At 32.9% G+C, this 16,733-nt stretch overlaps 1 protein-coding gene across 2 annotated transcripts in view; it reads right to left on the bottom strand.

Moving 5' to 3' along the window:
- LOC126735907 (protein FAM107B) overlaps nt 1-16,733 on the bottom strand; it is a 53,419-nt gene that overhangs the window by 27,292 nt on the left and 9,394 nt on the right. The window lies entirely within an intron of this gene.

Genomic DNA, 16,733 nt, shown 5'->3' with positions numbered 1-16,733 from the left:
TTGAATTTAAATATTTAAGGAAAAAAAATTGGTGGATTTTGCCCTGGTTTACTCCATATGCCTGTTAAAATAGGAGCACATAGGAAAATTGAGAAAAATCCTATTTTACCCTATATGCCTCTACTAGCATCATCTTTTTATCGCAGCAAACACTTCTTACAACTATTTTTTTAGCATGTAAAACCTCAGTTTCCTCGTTACTCCATGTTCCACTACAAGTTCTAAGTGTATGCCTAAAAAACATTTTACCCAATATGTCTTAGAATATATAATATGACAAAAACCATGACTAGGGGATACAGGAGTGATTTCCTCTTACTAACTCCTCGACTTGTATCCTTCGTAGCACGACAACCGCTTGACGTGAAATTTTTTGCATTTTCATGCGATTTTCATCAATTTTCTGCTGCTCTAAGGGCTCTTATCTCAAACAGATAAATAGGAATTAATTAGTAACAAACGAGCTTGTCGTCCCGGCTATTACACAAAAGATAAGAGTGCGTGCGTGCTGGCCCATGACTAGTCACGTCTATTAGTAATATAACATTGCAGGACCAAACTATGTTCGTCATAATAATTACTGAAATTTCCCGATCTTAATGGCGTATATACGCTATTGAGGTCGTCGACTTGCGCATATTAACATATACAAATTCTAACCGGCTGACGTAAACATACTTGTAATAATAATTGTCTACTCGGAACGATAAATTCATTTTTACACCCTATAAAATTAACTTAAATTACACGAACCATCTTGTTTACATAATAATATTTTATGGGGATTGTAAAGATCCGACTTGGCGCTGGACATCTGCTGTTTGTTTGATGTAATTCAGTTACTTCAAGCACACTTATATAACTAAGGAAATTGATTAAATGCGTTATTATCAGTTTGAATCGCGCGGGTATGGTACAATTTGGCACCGCTGTAAAACACTGGGGGGGACACTTGACAGTAAACGTGACTGTCATATATAAATGTGGCCCTTGACAGTAATTTAACCCCAGAAAAACTTGCACTTGGCAAAACCTAAAAAAATTAACAGTATGCAAAGAGTTTAACTAGTTTATATGCTTTTACTGTGTAGAGTCATTTGAATTGTAACAGTTTTGACGTTGTCATTAATGTCACTTGTTGAAATGTCCGTATAAAGACTAAAAGAATATTTATATATAAGTACATAATACACAACAACCATGTAATTCTCATACTGGTCATAAACAATCGAACAAACACGTTTAATTTAGTTGCTTCGGTTAGTTCGTGCTGTGACACGTTGAACTTTTGACAATAAACGTAGCTGTCAAATTAACAGTAATCCAACCCTAAAAAACCTGCACCTAACTTAACCTAAAAATAGAGAGTATGACGCAAATGTCACCTGTCAAAATTGGTTTAGTTACTGCGAAGAGTTTCAGTTCAGATGCTTTTAATGTGTTAAGTCACTTTAATTTTAACAGTCTTGACGTTGTCATTAATATCACTTGTCAAAATAATAATAATAACAAATGTTTGTTATTTGCAAATATATAGTACATAAAATACAGTGTTGCTAACAGGACTAAAAGAATATTCACATTGCACCACAAGCATGATATTTTATACTGGTTGCCATAAATAATCGAACACACGTTTAGTTTAGTTGGCTAGTTCAGAAAAGAAAATCTAAAAATTTGGCATCCCTGCAAGAGTACTTCAACCTTTCGAGAGTAATTCAACTCTAAAAATATTTGTACTTGACGTAACCTAAAAAAGGACATTATGACGTCGCGCAAATGTCACCTGTCAAAATGAGTTTACTTACTGCAAAGAGTTTCAGTTTATGTGGAATGTAATTCAACCCTAAAAAAACTTGCACTTGACACAAAAATGACCTTAAAATAGTCACTATCACGTCGCACAAATATCACCTGTCAAAGTGGGTTTACTTTCTGCGAAGAGTTTCAGTTCATAATAGTTCATATGCTCTTACTGTATTGAGCCACTTGAATTTTAATAGTCTTCACGTAATCACTAATATTACTTGTCACAAAGGACGTAAAATGTTGCCAATAGGACTAACAGAGTTTACAATATCTTTACAATTTTGAACAAACGTGTAATTTTCATACAAATAACCACAAACAATTGAACACGCAATATTATCGATTTGATTTAGTTGCTATAGTTAGTTCAGGAGATAATCGAAAAATTTGGCACCACTGCAAGACGTGGGACTCTTGGCAGTAAACGTAGCTGTCAAATTAACCATCTTTGACACTAATAATTGTAAGTAAACCCTAAAAAACTTGCATTTGATATAACCTAAAAATGGACAGTATGATGTTGCATATAATATGTCAACGTCGTAAGGTGCAGATACAGTCTTAACTCAATTATGCTCTCCAGAATTCAGGATAAGATATTATGTAAAAAAAATTTGTTTTGTATTTTGGGAAATAAATCTTCTTGTATTTTGCATCTCGTCTGTCAAAATGGATTTACTTACTACTTGTATATGACATAACCTAAAAAATTAACAGTATGACGTCGCGCAAATGTCACCTGTCTGTCAAAATGGGTTTACTTACTGCGAAGAGTTTCAGGTCATATGCTTTTACTGTATTGAGTCACTTGAATTTTAATAGTCCTGATGTTATCACTAATGTCACTTGTCAAAAAGGGCGTACAATGTTGCCAATAGGACTAAGAGCTCACAATATCTTTACAATGTGGGTACAAAGGCGTAATTTTCATACTAATCACCGTAAAAATCGAATACGCAATATTATCGCTTTGATTTAGTTGCTTGGGTTAGCTCAGGAGAAAATCGAAAAATTTGGCACCACTGCAAGACGTGGGACTCTTGGCACTAAACGTAGCTGTCAAATTAACCATCTTTGACACTAATTGTAAGTAAACCCTAAAAAACTTGCATTTGATATAACCTAAAAATGGACAGTATGGCATATATGTCAACGTCGTAAGGTGCACACACAGTCTTAACTCAATTATGCTCCAGAATTCAGGACAAGATATTGCGTAAAAAAAATTTGTTCATTTTGGGAAATAAATCTTTTTGTATTTTGCATATCGTCTGTCAAAATGGATTTACTTACTACTTGTATATGACATAAACTAAAAAATGAACAGTATGACTTCGCGCAAATGTCACCTGTCTGTCAAAATGGGTTTACCTACTGCGAAGAGTTTCATTTTTCATATGCTTTTACTGTATTAAGTCACTTGAATTTTAATAGTCCTGACGTTATCACTAATGTCACTTGTCAAAAAAGGCGTACAATGTTGCCAATAGGACTAAGAGCTCACAATATCTTTACAATGTGGGCACAAACGCGTAATTTTCATACTAATCACCGTAAACAATCGAATAAGGGGGATTTACACGGTTCCAGTAGCTTGAACAAGTACTAAAGCCAGTAACTAAAATAAATTTTTATTTGTTCAAGTGGTTGTACACGCATTTTAGTGTTTTGGAGGTAGTAGTAATATTTAGCGTTCAAAGAGTTTACCACTTTTAGAATGGCAGCAAGTACAGTTGTTAGATTATCGATTCAAAAATGCATTTTGAGTATATGTGGAGAATTATCTAATATTTTATCAGAAGAAATTAACAAAGAAAAGCGTTGTTGGGTTCGACGATGGATATCTCGTAGAGAAACACACTATTGCTTCCACATTTATCGCCTTCCACATTATTGATTGAACTGGCCAAGGAAGATCCAGAAGAATATCGAAACTGTATGCGGATGACAAAATTACAATTCACTGAATTACTTTTCAAAATAAAGCCTATGATTTCCAAACAAGATACCGTAATGAGATCTGCTCTTTCAGAAAATTAAATTGGAAATTACACTATCATACCTGGCAACAGGAAACAGTTACAGAAGTTTACAGAGACTTTTCCGAGTGTCTAGGCCTGCAATCTCCAAATTTGTACCTGAAATATGCAAAGCTATTTACATAGCTCTTGAGGTTTTACTTAAAGTATTATGAAAACATACATAAAATATTATACAAACCTTAATTTATTTTTTATTTAAAGTTAACTTCAAAACAAAAGCTAAATAAAAAATACTCTACTTATTGATAAATTTATCATCAAACCTTCACCTAATAATAATTTTTAGTTTGTGTAATATTTGTGGCTAACAAACTAGTAAGTGTAATAACACCAACACAAACTAAAGTATGTAACACTATAATGTTTAGAAATTTGAAAGGGCATCCCGGAGCGCCTCACTTAAAATATTATTTTGACTGCTCCCAGGGCTGTTCAAATCTTTATGCAATTTTGTATTATATTCCGATGGTACATCTGAATAATTGGTATATGCAAATGATTGTACTGATGAAGAAGTGTAACCGTCAGGTGACTGCATAGGTGTGGCAATTTACTTTGAAGCATGTGATGCAGGTAGTCTTTCTGATCCTCTCTCGTTAATCCCTCGGTACTCTCTCGAATTATAGATGATGTTGTCTTTCTCCTGTAAACCTTGTACTTTAAATGAGGTAAGCACAGATTGTATTTGTTCTTGGGCTTTTATAGCTGATATGGGCTTTAATCCCATTAGCTGAGCCGCAACACTACGCCCAAAAACGATATATTCATTCTCTGCTTCCGGCACTTTTACTGTGGTGTCGCTTATGTTTTTTAATTCCTGAACAATTGTGGAAACCTCTTTCAGTTTGGAAGACATCGGTCTTTCAAATTTTTCCTTAAAATTTAATCAATTAATGTCCTTTACCCACTTAAACTCCTTAAAACTAGTGAAAAATTTATTTAAAAAATATACAATTTTGGTAGGTGATGCGTTTTTTATGTCATATTGTATATTTACTATATACGACAAACGCCATGACGGTTTTTAATATTAATTTTTTTTTCAGGTGCCAGATTCGGAGATGGAATGGAAAGCTATAGAACGAGGCTTTCGTCACACAATGGAACTTTCCTAGTTGTTATGGCGCTATAGACGGAAAGCACTTTGTTATTCGCGCACCAAGTCACTGTGGAAGTGAATTTTTTAATTATAAGGGTACAAACAGCATCATTTTATTAGCAGTTGTTGATCATAATTACTGTTTCCGCTACATTAATGTCGGATCTACCGGACGACAGTCAGATGGGGGGGTTTTTCAACAATCTTCTATATTGGAAGCAATAGAGCATGGTTTATTACCCGATGATGGGTGCTTGGTTGACGATGATGCATTTCCATTGAAAACTTACCTATTAAAGCCTTATAAAGGAACACTTACGAAGCTATTACAACCATTGACTATGTTTGCACTAATTATCCCGAACATATGGTGGATTGCACTGTTGTGAATTCTGGCATGTCGGACCACGAGGCAGTGATCTGTGAAATCAGTGAAGGGAAATGCCCCAAAACTGCTGGGTGCTCCTACGGTCGAATTTTCAGCAGGCGGTACTACGACAGATTCCATGACTCGTGTGTGGCTGCTGGATGGGAAAGCGTGTTGAATTCGACTGATCCATTGTCGTGTTTCCACCGGAAATTGATAGACCTCTTTGATGTCTCTTTTCCCATGGTGAAAATTAGACCAAAAAAGAAAAAGAAGTCATGGTTAACTAGGGGACATAAAACTTCATGTAGAAGTTTGAGAAAGTTCACGAATTGCCCAGCTTTTCATCAATATTTTAACTCTTATAGGTCTTTGTATCGGCGACTAATAAAAATCACCAAAAGATCCTTCTACTCAAATTGCCTAAATAAGGCCACAAACAAGTCTAAAGAATGCTGGAAGATTGTTAATGATATCCGTCAATCATACAGCAATTATTCCATGGCAGTCCCTGAATGTTCTGCTAGTCATATAAATGATTTTTTTATTGGAATTGCTGATAAAACCCATAAAGATTTGAGTTTCCCAACAACAGATCCACTTACTTATTTATCAAGCACCAGTATTCAAGGATCATTTTTCTTTATACCTACAGACTTGGTTGAGCTTAAAGAGGTATTAACTTCTATAAAAAACAAAAACTCAGCCGGGGAGGATGGCCTATCTGCCAAAATACTCCTAAACATGCCAGACATCTCTCTAAATGTCCTTGTTGAAGCTATAAATGCATCATGGGTTATGGGCACCTTTCCCGCTTGCCTAAAATCTGCTAAGGTTCTGCCTCGCTGAACCATCAAACTTTAGACCAATATCCCTTCTGTCCACACTTTCAAAGATTATTGAAAAATTGGTTAAAAAACGTGTGATGTCTTCTTTAAAATCAAAGATTATTCTTAGTTTGGCTTTCAAGAAAATAAAAACACAAATGATGCAATGTTTAACTTTAGGAAACGTATCGCATGCTCTCCAGAAACTGCTGACAAAATTATTAAAGTTTGTTGCGACTTTAAGTACTTACTACACACCGAAAGGAAGCTTTGATGAAGAAGATTTTGCTACAAACTGGTAAAATAATACCAGGTGCTTGGAGACGAGATGTAAAACAAAATTTGACGTCGATAAGCTTCACCGGAAGTAACCATTCGTCCAGAATAGCACTAGAAAAAAGGGATACATTTTGTCAATATTTTATGACGGAAGGAGCTGTACCCTGATGGCAAGACCGTATGGTATTTTAAATAAACTACTATATCTATACCTACTAATAATAATAATTACTATTATTATTCTCATTATTATTAATAATATTATATAACTATATTAATTATTAAAACTTTTATATATTATGTCAGTACTTACAGTGTTTAAATTATCTTGAGTGGGCCTTTTATTGTCTTCTAAATTGTTCAAGAAACTGTCCATTTTAATGGACCATTTTACATTTGACACATAAATACTGTCTAAGCCAGCTCCCGATTTTTTAGAATCTTTAATTTTTTTCTCCTGAGAATAAGTGGATCTCAATGATTTTATTTCGTTCACCCCGAAATCTCTAATCCCCATATTGTCTTGTATCATTTTAAGCGCCGCATCGCTTGCTTGCTTGTGTTTGTAAAGTGATATTTTTGTGTTCTAGAGACACGGTTGGTCTCTATATTCTTGCACAAATTTAACAGTTGTTTCTTCAGACCAACGAGACGACATTGCAACGTGATGTACGGCGCTGCTATTCAAAATTAAAACCCTACTAATATACTTTATTAAAATGGGCTAAACTATCCTGTCTAGACGCGTCCAGTTCACTTGAGCGAGTCGAGAAACAAGAATGGGGGAAGCCACTTGATCCAGTAAATAGGACCTGCTTCTATTCACTTGACTAAACTACTGACTTACTTGCTCAAGTACTAAATCAAGGTGTCTACATAGTTCCATTAGCTAAATTTTAGTTACTGGCTTTAGTACTTGTTCCAACTACTGGAACCGTGTAAATCCCCCTATACGCAATATTATCGATTTGATTTAGTTGCTTGGGTTAGCTCAGGAGAAAATCGAAAAATTTGGCACCACTGCAAGACGTGAGACTCTTGGCAGTAAACGTAGCTGTCAAATTAACCATATTTGACAGTAATTGACAGTAAATTAGTAAAATTGACAAAAAATTGACAGTATGACGTTGCACAAGTCAATTATGCTCCAGAATAAAGGATAAGATATTAAGTACAAAAAATGTGTTTATTTCGGGAAATAAATCTTTTTGTATATTGTATATCATCTGTCAAACTGGATTTACTGCGAAATTTCCAATATGACCAAAAGGATGTTTAAATATTGATAATAAATCACAAGCGTGTAATTTTCATACTTATCACCATGAACAATCGACGAACACACGACAGTATCGTGGATAGAAAGTGGCAAAACGTACAATAAACCCGGCTAATAAAAAAAATTAAATTAAAAATGATAAAAAGAATATAATATGCGCTTGTTTCCGGATTTCAAACTCCGCTATAATGACGGCAATTATACGGTGATACGGTTTTTTTTTTATTATAACTTCGCTTAAATGTAATCAGGATAATAAAAATTTAAATTTATGGGCGAGTCTTTTGTTTTTGTACGGTACTAATTGTTTGTCAACGTGTTTTTTTTTTGGAACCGGGTTATACAATAGTTATACCGTTCGATGTAAATACTTCATTAAAATAAAATTGTTCTCTAACCTTAATTTTAATTTGATGACATCTGTCAATAGCAATGTAACCTGTTATTTACTCACTTAAGATCGCTCTGATTGGTCATTACGAAGACACCATTCATGTTGTAATAAACGACAAACGTTCGATCACTCGACATAAACAATAAAATAATAAGGGTGACAAGGACAACGATAAAAACGTACGGCGTAGTATAGTCGATTGCTGTATGTCCCGATGAGAGTTTATATAAAAAATCTTGTCAATTACTGTTGTAAACATTTAAATTTAAAAAAAAAAGAGTTTCATTAAACATTATTTATATTATAGCTCATACGTAGATAGAGATAAAAAGTTTTTTAATTTTTTTGTGAGGTTGTGTACTACTTAATCAGCCTCCCGTGATTAATTTCTATGCGGATAAGTGACATCTGTCAAAAAGCTCTTAACTTAATAAAAAGATGGTTGCCGTCCAAGTGATTGGCTGCAATTAAATATCTTATTCCATTAAATAATCAAATCGTGCACCGGCTTGTGATTACTTTCAATTAAATTACATTGTTATTAAAATTACTAATGCACAAAGAAAAGTTTATTCCGATTAAAACAAGAAAAAACATTTATATCTGGCACTTTCTATATTAAAATACTCCCGTTTGTAGTAATTTATAATATTTGTGCGCGAAATTTATGATATTGCCGCGACGCAAGTCGTTATTTATTGTTTATTATTGGCTTGCCAATATAAATTATACGTCGATTTGTCATTTATACACCCAAGTCTTGTCGGCATAAATTTAAACCACTTTTACGTTGTGGGGCGAGATCTAATTAAATAAATTAAAGGTATTACACAGAATTTCGATAAATAACTATTTTATACGACATAGAAATCCTTCTTGCATAAGCCGTGTGGTGGTATCATCTGGCGTGACTGACGATCATTAAAACATATATGGATGTAATCACTATACTATATTAAATGAGTATAGAATAATTTGTAGGTTTCTATTGTTCTACTATAGACCTAGATTTTTGGCCCGTGCATACATATCCAAGAAGGCGGCTGAGAGGGGGAAACGTTCAGTCCTCCGTGCGACAACCCAATTAAACACGTGACCTTACGCATAATATTTAATGAATTCCTAGAACTCATCACTATCGTAACGATGATATAAAATGTTACTTTCTTGAGTGTCGTAACTTGTTCGATTTCGGGTGACTTTATCGGCGGTTTTATTATTGCGAAAGACTTTCTCTCGGTTCGAAATTAAATTGCTCTTTTTACCGTCGTCACCTGTCCGTTTACTGTTCACTCACCTTTGCATAAAATTAATATTATTATTATCATTAGCGGTCACGTTAAATTGTTTTATTGGTTCAACATGCGGTGCGATTTGAGGAACCAGGAAGAGGAAGTCGTTAAATATTTCTTTTCTTTTATTGTAAAATTAATTGTAATAATAGAAACATGTATTGTTTTCGCAGAAGCGTGCATAGAAGCTGATTGTTGGGACCTAGCGGTGAGATGTAGCGTAAAGTATTTCCTTTAAAAGGTGCTGGAAAAAACATTCTTTCTTGAACTTAGGAAAAAGTAAGACCAACATTATGACCAACAAAATGAGGTTAAATTAAATTGAAATTATCGAAATTCTTGAAAAATTCTATCGAAATTCATCGAAAGCCTGGAAGACATAAGACCTGCCTCAGAAGCCAGGAATAAATAAAAAATTACTTTAAAAATACCACTAATTAACGAGTAACTTAAAATAATAATAATAATAATAATAAATGCTCTTATATTAGGAAAATAGTTACAAAAGTTATTAACCAAAAATGGGGCGAGATCTAGCCTGGGGCTACTCTATGTAACCGCACTGCTAACTTAACATACGAAAGCATAACAATGTAAATAATAAATAAATTGAATAAGTTTTAAACATTATGAAAAACATACAGAAAAAAAAATAAGAAGAGAAACCTAAAATAGAATTTTGCTTACATCACGACGTAATTAATTATTAAAATAATTATAATTATATCTAGTTTATAAAAGAAAGAAAAAAGTAATTAGTGATATAACTTAAAATTAAATGAAATATATTTTTTATATTTTAGTTATTAGTTCGCAGTCTTAGAAAAGTAAGATTTGACAGCTGTTCGAAATAAGACAGCCGAGGTTTTAGCTTTAAGGTTATTTGGCAATGAATTATATACCTTAACCGCACTATAACTGAAAGATCCTTGGAATTTGGAAGTTCTATGATTTGGTATCAAAAGGTTTCCAGAGTGGCACATTTCACGGCCATGTATGCTGTTATGACTGGATAATTTGTCATATAGATATTGGGGAAGTTTATTATGGAGTACCTTATAAACAAGAACAGCCTTATTGATTTTATAACGTTCATCCAAATTCAAATAGCCAGAGGCAAGAAATAATGGATGACGTGATCAAAATTTCTTCAATCGTAGCAAAACTTTAGGCAAGCATTTTGTTGCTTTTGTAGGCTTAACTTGTCCTTTTCAGCAAGAGCTGTCCAGAAGAGTACACTGCCATAGCTAATTAAAGAGAGAACCAACGAATCACTTAATTTGAGTTTAACATCAGAAGATAAAATATTTTTATGTATGTATAGAATTTTCAATTTATAATAGGCTTTTTGTAAAATACTGGAAATATGTTTTACAAAATTAAGCTGATTATCAAGAAGAATGCCTAGGTTTCTTTCGCAGTCGGATGGTTGTATAATATTTCCATCGATAATAATATTTAAATTCAAATGATAAGATTTAGGCATTCCAAAAAGTAATAGTTTAGATTTAGTACCGTTGAGAGCCAGCCCATGAAAATTAGACATCTGTACAATTTGATTTAAATCGGTATTAATGCGTGCTAAGCCAGTATTCAGTTCATTTATTGGAAAAGCTGAGTAGAGTTGGACGTCATCTGCATATTGGTGAGACTTGTAGTTAAGCAGGAATTCAGAAAAATCACAAGTATAAATCGAAAATAGTAGTGGCCCCAAAATGCTGCCTTGAGGAACTCCCTGATTAATATTTAAATATTCTGAAAAGGTAGAATTTAAGCGCACTCTTTACTTTCTATTACTTAAGTAATCACAAAGTATAGACTCAGCGCCGACTCGTGTAATCCAAAATATTTTAGTTTGGTAAGAAGAAGAGAGTGATCCAGAGTATCAAACGCTTTGCTATAGTCCAGCAGCACTAATGCAGTAACCTCTCTATTATCCAAGGCACTAAAAATATCATCACATACATGCAATAGTGCTGTCGTAGTACCATGCTGCGATCGAAACCCTGACTGAGTAATAGGAATTATGGAATTAAGTCTAAAAAAATCATTTAATTGCATATACATGGCCTTTTCCAATATTTTAGAAAGGGTTGGCAATATACTTATAGGTCGATAATGAGAAAATTCCGTAGGGGTATTATTTTTTGGGATGGGCAGTAAATCAGCATTCTTCCATAAAGATGGAAATTTTGATAATACAAGTGCTTTATTAATTATAAAAGTGATATAGGGTGTTAAATAAGGAACTAAAAGTGAAATCATTTTAATGCCCATGCCATCAGAACCAGTTGCAAATGACTTCAGACTTCTGAAAGAGATAAAAAATGAAATGGAAAAATGGAAAGATGAAAAATGTCTGGATTAATAAATAAATTACAATGACTACAAGTCACTGGAATAAAATTAACAATTATTTCAAAGTTCTGGAAGAGATCAAATATTTCAAACGCCTGGAATAAAGTGGACAGTAGTTCAAATTCTTCGTAGTCAAAAGGCTGAATAATATGGAAAATGCCTGGATTGAAATTGAAAATTATTTTAGCCTGGAATAGTTTAAAAAAATGACATAAATGCCAAGAATAAAGTTGACAGGTGAAAGAGAGAAAGTTAAAATTAATTTAAATGCCCGAATTATAAGCGAAAATGACTTCAAATGCCTGAACTAAAATGGAAATTGGCTTTAAATACTTGAGAGAAAGTTACAATCCCTTACAATGCCTGGAATAAAATGGAAAACGACTTTAAAACACCAGAGAGATTAAATTAACATATAGCTTTCAATGCGTAGAATAAATGTGAGTCTCACTTAATTGAATAATTCATTATCCTGGCACAGTCATTATAAAGCGTTCACGATTCAAAATCAATAATCGCGATTGAATTGACTCGAAATCTCTTAATGAAATTGTTCTGATTGGCCTGGAATTGATTAACTGATCATCCTTATGATTAAAAAGTGAGAATTCATTACCAAATATCTTTAGTAAATCAAAAGATTGATTTACATACTAGTAGGTTTATGTAGGTTGAAATGGATTAAATCGCTTTATTAAATGACTCGTATAACTCATTGAACTACTCGAAAAAAAATCTTCCAGGCAGTTAAGGTATCGAACCTGGAAAACCTAAAACTCAGCATGAAATGCTTTCTTCAGTCAGTTACTATCAAGTCTTCAATTGCCTAAAAGAAATCATTTTGTTCTTCCAGACAGTTAAGGTCCAGAAACATATCTCGTTTCCAAGCAGGTAAAGCTCAGCATGAAATGCTCTCTTTAGACTGTTACTGTGAAAGATTCTTCTAGGCTTCAACCCTGGCAGAATACAATTATTTCTTCCAGAAAATTGAATCCTTGTCTATTGGAGACAGGTATATATAGATAGATAGTACTAATGGAGAAAGCATTTTATACTAAACTGTAAGAGCCTGGAAAAGGTATATTTAAGTTTTTGCAGGCGCAGTAACTCTGTTTTCGGACCTCAACTGCCTGGAAGAATAACAGTATTTCTTCATGAGGGCACGTGAAATTTTTTAATGGGATTTTCGGGAAATTGTAGATATAGAATTATATACATATAGAATAACTCTAACAAGGTTTTGTGTGATTACTTTCTATTAGACACATGTATAAAATAGGTGTGCATAAAATAATGCTTAATTAAATTTTTGCTAAATGAAACTTTATTGAAAGACCATTAATCAGTTTGGGCTCACAATAATAGATAACAAGAACTTATATAAAAATAAAACCAAACTAATAAGGTCTTGTCTAATTTAAAAAAATTGGTAGGTAGTAGATGATAAGGAATTTGATTTAATGTCCATATACAGGGTGTCCCGTAAATAGTGGTCTAAATTAAAACTCCTAATAGATTTTGGCTATTTCCAATCAGAATAATCCAAAATAGCTCTAACGAAAGTGTTACGGTTTTCGAGATATTTTGATTTTTGCGAAATTTTAAGAAATACCTACCTGTAACAGTTTTTTTATGGTGTGTGTCACTAAATGAAAAAAAAACACAATTTCTTCGGTTGGATTTTATTTGCCGATAGATGCGCTTTATGACGCGTATTAAAATTTTTCAGTTATGCAAATATTTTTCACAGGAAAAATTTTTGAAATTGCAATATCGGATTTTTTTTTCTTTTCAAAAAGTTTAAAGTCTTATGACGCAATAAAATAATAATAGAATCTTGGTACCCATTAGCGTAAAAACTTATTTATTCCATGCCGTATTAAAGACAAAAACTTTTTGAATTTTTTGTTAACCTCAAAAAAAAATGGTTGTTTTAATCCCGAAAGAACTATTTTGTGAAAAAAAATCGTTTTTTCTTTCGATGCAAATTAATTCGGTTTATTTGTGTTTTGCAATTTTACAACATGTGTTCAAAATGGCCACCACCTGCTGCTATACACGCCCTACACCTTCTTATAAAGCATAGAGTAATTAAAAGTATTAAAATTAAGTAATTTAATTAAGTAATTAAAAGTAAGTAATTTAATATTCATTTCTCTATGTTATAAAGGATCGCTTAATCCGTTGAGCGTGGCCAGCTCTATTTATCTCTTGAGCAGCAGTTTGGATGCGCTCGCGCAGATTTTCAATGTTTTGTATGGGTCTCCTGTATACAATTTCTTTGAGGCATCCCCAGTAAAAAAAATGAAGAGGATTTAGGTCAGGTGACCGTGGGGGCCACAGTATAGGTCCTAGACGTCCGATCCATCGGTTAGGGTAGTATTCATTTAAAAAATTTCTAACTTGCACACCGTAGTGCGCAGGACATCCGTCGTGTTGCAGCCACATATTTCTGCGAATGTCTAGAGGAACATTTTCCAAAAGGATGGGGAGAATATTTTGCAAAAAATGGAGATAGTATTCAGCATTGAGATTTTGCGGCAACTCAAACGGTCCTATAATTTTACCATTAATAATCCCTGTCCACAAATTGATTTTAAATTGGTACTGCGATTTATCTTCTCTATTAATATGTGGATTTTCCAATTGCCAGCTATGTAAATTATGGAGATTCAAAAATCCATCTTTGCGGCAGGTTGATTCGTCGCCCCACAAGATACTTTTAAACCAATTTCCATCTCGCATCCTTCTCAACATCGTACAATAGGATGTCTGCTATTTTTGCAACTGCTAATGATTTTTTAACAGTTATAGGAAAAAATATAACCTTCCAACTCACTTTATTAATATTACCTTCTGGATATAGATAAATATGGTAATATATCTTATAAGGATGCTGTAATTTTATAGATATAAGACCAGTAGCTTCATTTTATTTTTTACCACAGGTTTTATTAGTAAAAAAAATCCAGAACTTACACCTACACCTCAGAACGCATAACTCTAAAAATTATACACACTTCAAGCAACTAAGTATAAATTTACTACAAATAACTAAGCGCCTAAAATATAATGGAAAACGACTTTAAACACAATAGAGATTAAAATGACTTTAAACTTCTCGAAACAACTTTTAAAAATTACTTCAAATGCTTGAAATCAAATGGAAAGTGGCTTTAAACATCAGAGAGAAAATGAAAAGTAAAATCCACTTGGATGTTATCTTGTTGCGCTCGCACAGCAGTACTTCGGTATATATTCTCAAAAACTAATCACTTCAGTGGAATTATCAAAAGATACACCAATGTTCCACTTTATACTGTCAAATGAAAAGCCTTGATTTTTTCTGTTCGCCCTGAAGAATTTCTAACACAGGCCGAAACGTTGGCAATAAAGAAAAAATGATTTAAAATACTTGGATCTTACTTGAACCTACATCCAACTTAACCCTTAAAATTGAAAACGTATTTCTTTACCAGGCAATTAAAGCTCAGCATGAAATGCTCTCTTTAGACTGTTACTGTGAAGGGGTCTTCTAGGCTTCAATTGCCTGGAAGAAATAATATTATTCTTCCAGTTAGAAACCGAGTTACCGCCTAAAACTGGAATATACCTTTTCCAGGCTGTTACAGTTTAGTATGAAATGTTTTCTCCTATAGAGCATTGATCTGTGTAGTGACAGTAAAATGCTTTAATTGCCTGGAAGAAATAATTGTATGTCATAATATGACAAATATGTAATGAATATAGCTTGAAAATAACTTCAAATGTTTGTTAAATGTTTGGATTAAATAGAAAATTATTAAAGAATTGCAAGAAGGGTCCTAGCAATCTCGAAGAAATTTAACAAATGCGCTAAAATCCTAGGTAGTAACTTAAAATGACTTCAAATGTTTGAAATAAAATAGAAAACGACTTTAGAAATCAAAGAGAAAATTAAACTTACTTTAAATGCTTGCAGTAAAATTAAAAATTACTTCAAAATTCTGGAATAAATGAAACATTTCACATGCTTGTAATAAGGTGGACAATGGCTTCAAAAGTCCGAATAACACTGCACAACAAATCAAAGGTTATTTTATGTTGACTGAAATATTTTTATTGTTGTTTACTAATTCGAGGCATCTGATTTCGAATCTGTCGTCAGTTTTACTCTAACAGCTCGAGTTGTTTAGATATAGCTACGTTCTTCTCATTTATCTTTATTTTTGGTTTTTTATCTATTATAGTCGCGTTTTAGATAAATTATTGTAATTTTCATCATGACTTCGCTAAGAAGGGTCTGCATTAACGATCCGAATTGTTTTTGTTATATTTGTGGAGAATATGTTTTTCAAAAATTTCGATTGAATATGTCAGACTTTGTGAAACGAGCGTATTTAGAGTGTTTTGGTTTTCCTTTGGAAACAGATAACAAGTGCTGGGTGCCCAAATTTGTGTTGAAGAATTTCGTTTATGGGCCACTAAGAAGAGACTCTCTTTTAAATTCCAATCTCCAATGATTTGGCGTGAACCTTTAAATCATCACGATGACTGCTATTTTTGCGTTGTTGACAGTGTTGCCAGATGATTGGGTGAGAATTATGGTACATTCTGGCCAAAATTATGGAATTTTGTACAAAATTATGGTACAATCATACAATTCTGTCAGTACACAACCTTTTCCTACGTATGACGTCACGTCGTCGCCAAACTTATAAAATGTGTTACATTTTGTTGATAATGGATTATGAATTTAATCAAATTTCCTATTCTGATCATTTCTTTTAATTAAAAGAACGATTTCTAGTAGAAATAAAATACATTTTTAACAAAGATAGTAATTTACTGAAAAATGAACAAAACATTGCACTCAAAATCTAAATTAAAAATAGATAAACATTAACACAAATACATATCCAAATTTGTATATTGGATAAATTGGTTTAACCAAACAAGAATAAAAAATGAATAAAGATATATACGAAAAAAAACAAAATTATTAATT

Source organism: Anthonomus grandis, chromosome 5 (assembly GCF_022605725.1).
Source record: "Anthonomus grandis grandis chromosome 5, icAntGran1.3, whole genome shotgun sequence".
In the NCBI taxonomy this organism is placed as follows: domain Eukaryota; kingdom Metazoa; phylum Arthropoda; class Insecta; order Coleoptera; family Curculionidae; genus Anthonomus; species Anthonomus grandis.
The sequence above is the reverse complement of the archived record's forward strand: the minus strand, read 5'-3'. Positions and strand labels throughout refer to the sequence as shown.